The 3,976-nt window shown below is 45.6% G+C and overlaps 1 pseudogene; it reads left to right on the top strand.

The window, feature by feature from the left end:
• The first annotated feature begins 738 nt into the window (after positions 1-738).
• LOC142584149 (uncharacterized) lies at positions 739-1,627 on the top strand (annotated as a pseudogene).
• Positions 1,628-3,976: the final 2,349 nt, after the last annotated feature.

Here is a 3,976-nt window from a genome sequence, read left to right as displayed (position 1 = left end):
TTTTGGGTACGATCTCCAACTAGCCAACGCTCCTTGAAGAAATGAAAGCGTTCGTCCGGGAAGAACTTGCACGCCAGCTCTCCTTGTTGACCTTCGCTCAGCCGCCACATATACAAAGGCCTGCCTCGAATTTTATGCCTCCGCTCCGTCACGTGGTCGAGCGAGAAATTGCCCAAGTTTTGCCAGAACAGCGCCAACATATACCTGCGGCCGCACCCATTACCTACGCTGAAGTCGCTGCGACGGCCCAACCACTCTCTCTAAGTATGCCTCTCCGCTATGGCGACGTGGTTGCTGGCGACGTGGTTGCGTGGTGGGCTCGGCGGCTGTGCACAGACGCAGATCGCTAAACCATTCACTCTTGTCATGCAGGTGTTTCAGCGCGCATTCGTGCGCCTGTTGCTTCCAGCCCTAGTGACGGCTTCCCTGGCAGCCCCGCTGCAATATCGTGCTTCGTCAGGTGAAACTGACAGGATTGCCTGTCACCCCTCCCTGATGTGCGCCCCTGGTTTTTCAACTGCACCGCCCTTCAAGCCCCTGGATTTCGTCGGGAGCGGCGGATCTGCGTTTTCGATGACACCGCTACTGAACACGGTGGTGCTCGATGCAGCGTGGACGAACCTGTCGTCATCGACATCAACCTTACGGTCAACTACAAAAGAGCAGGCACTACCGGGGGCGCGTTGTGGGCTCGGTGGCTGTGCACAGACGCAGATCGCTAAACCATTCACTCTTGTCATGCAGGTTGGTAAAGCTTACAGTCTTTTTTGTAAGAAATCTAGCAATTATTTCCTGCTTCAGCTGCCGAGCCCGCACTGCTGCCTTCTTGTCGCTCTTGAGTGCTCTCATGTAATTCGTGCTTTGTTGATGATGTCGGGCGATATCGAAAGCAACCCGGGGCCGGACTCCAACGCTTTACTAGTTGAATTGAAGAAGTTGTCTGCTGGACAGTCGCAATTAATCAGTCAGGTTCAAGACCTGAAAGTTCATTTATTGTGGACGGACAAAGCTATTGCTGATATGGGCAAACGCATGACTGATCTAGAGGGGCATTATCAAAATATTGTCTCCCTGCGCTCTGTCTTTGAAACCGTCAAGGCGTCTACCGCTCAAGTGGCCACCGTGGTACACAAGCTTGAAACGCGTATTGATGACGCCGAGAACCAGCCACGACGCAATAATCTTATTTTTTATGGCCTCCCTGAATCAACTGGATCAGAGGCGTTTGCCCAGACCGAGCAACTTATCATCAAGCACTGCCACGATCATCTGAATATTAGTATCGATTGAAGGAAATTGAGCGCGCACATCGTCTCGGTCATCGCACAGGTACTAACCGCCACCGTCCTGTCATAGTAAAATTCATCTTCCAAAAAACAAAAGAATTGATTCTTTCTAACGGCCGCAAGTTCAAAGGAACCTGCTTCAGCGTTGGAGAGGATTTCACTCGTTCCGTACAAAACGCTCGCAGGCACCTCATAACTTTCGCGAAAAGCAAATCATTACCTTTTTCTTTGCGATTCAAAACACTGCATATGGGCCATAAGCGCTACGTCTACGACGAGCAAACGCAGTCTGTCAAAGAAATAATATAGCAATTTCCCCGTCGTAAAAATTTCTGCTACACTGTCAAGCCCAAATCTAACATATCATTGTCTGTAATCTTTGCCAACGAACGCAGTTTCCTTCCCAAACGTGACGCTTTTTCCAACCTTGTTTTATCATCCAACAGTAATATAATGGTGATAACCTAAACGTGGCTAACAGAAGATATAACAGATACAGAAGTACTAGCCGACCTACCGGAATTTCATATATACCGAAAGGATCGCAAAGGCATGCGGGGGGGGGGGGGGGGGGGGGCGGTGTACTGATTGCTGTGCACCAGCAGTTATCGTGCTCCGTAGCCAAAAACATCACTTCTGATCTTGAAGTATTATGGCTAATTATTCATGCTTCCCCCCATACTATCATTCTAGGTGTTTGCTACAGGCCTCCGAATAATATTCCAGATTTCTCATTTAAACTTAATAACAGTTTGAGTGACCTTAGTAATCAACACCCGCAAGCAGAAGTCCTCCTTTTTGGTGATTTTAACTTTCCTCAAATAGACTGGAGCAATGACGTCCCCATAACTATGGGCAGTGAGCCTGCCAGAGATTTTGTGGATTTCTGCCTTAATTTGAATTTAACCCAACTTGTATCCGAACCTACACGCGTTGCACTGAGCACTTCTAGCATCTTAGATCTCATCCTAACCAGTAATCCGGAAAGCTTATCATCAATAGAATATCTACCTGAAGTCAGCGACCATAAAGTAATTCACGCCACATTTTCGTTTCAACCCGTGAAACGCCATTTAGTCAGCAAAACAATCCGCCTGTACAATAAACGTAATTATGATGCAATTAATAGTGATCTGAGCCCATTTCTTCCTACGTTCGTGAGGTTATGTTCTACGCGCTCTATTAATGAAAACTGGTCAATATTTAAAAACAAACTAGGTGATCTCGTTGATAAGTTCATACCGAGAATAACGTTCCGCGGAAATCGTAACAAGCCATGGTTCACTAAAACACTTAAGCGACTTGAAAACAAAAAGAAACGTCTCTTCCGCTCAGCCAAACTAAACGGACATCCCTCTGCTTGGGAGAAATATTTTGTGGCCGAGGACGATTATCTAAGGGCTATACGGAAAGCTAAATTCTCCTTTTTCCACGATGAACTGCCTAAAATGCTTACGAACAGCCCTCGTCAATTTTGGCAAATAATAAACCCTCAGGAGGCGCGCTTGATCAGCGTGTTAAATGCACATGGTGAAGTGGTCAGCGACAGCGAGTGTGCTGACATTTTTAACGCAGCCTTTTTCTCTGTATTTACTAACGAAACTTCTACTCCAGATCTTCCCACATCTACTAACATAACTGCGCGTATGTCGCCAATTATATTCTCGGCAGACGGAATCACTTCGATTATTGATAACATCAAGCTTTCATCGTCAGCAGGTGTAGATGATATTAATTCCAAACTCTTAAAAAATATTAACCATGTATCTGCTGCATACCTAACTTTGTTGTTTTCGCAGTCACTCTCTACAGGCACCTTACCATCCGACTGGTGGGCAAGGTCGTTCCAGTCTTCAAATCGGGCAACAGAGACACCCCATTAAATTATCGTCCTATATCATTAACTAGTGTCCCCTGCAAAATCATGGAACACGTCATGTACTCGCATATCATGAACTTTTTAGACTCAATCTGTTTTTTTCACCCTTGTCAGCACGGATTTCGAAAAGGTTACTCTTGCGAAACAGCTGGCAATTTTCCTTCACGACCTGCATGTTAACCTTGACAATAACCTTCAGACTGACGCCATATTACTGGATTTTGCAAAAGCATTTGACACAGTTCCTCATAAACGTTTGCTGCTAAAATTGTCTCAGTTAAATTTACACCCCGACGTACTAAAATGGATAGAAGCATTCTTGACTAACCGCTCTCAGTTTGTTTGTGTTAATAACTATTATTCTAGCAGACTCCCCGTAACATCAGGCGTCGCCCGGGGATCCGTCTTGGGACCACTTCTTTTTTTAATTTACATTAGCGATCTACCAACGCAAGTATTATGCATCATTCGCATGTTTGCAGATGATTGTGTAATCTACCGCAAAGTTACTAACACATCTGACCACACACTCATCCAGAACGATCTCAATAATGTACAAGAATGGTGCAATCGCTGGCTGATGAACCTAAATCCTAACAAATGTAAACTCGTGTCTTTCACTCGCAGCCGTAACCCCCTCACATTTACCTATTCAATTGCTGATGTTCCAATAGAATCAGTACAATCATTCAAATACCTCGGTGTCATCCTATCTTGTGATCTGTCCTGGCGCTTGCACGCTACTAACATAATCTCAGCTGCTAATAGATCACTGGGATTTCTTAGGCGACAACTGCGTCATACCCCACAA

The sequence above is a fragment of the Dermacentor variabilis genome, chromosome 6 (assembly GCF_050947875.1).
Source record: "Dermacentor variabilis isolate Ectoservices chromosome 6, ASM5094787v1, whole genome shotgun sequence".
NCBI lineage: Eukaryota > Metazoa > Arthropoda > Arachnida > Ixodida > Ixodidae > Dermacentor > Dermacentor variabilis.
This window is presented reverse-complemented; position numbering and strand designations above follow the sequence as displayed.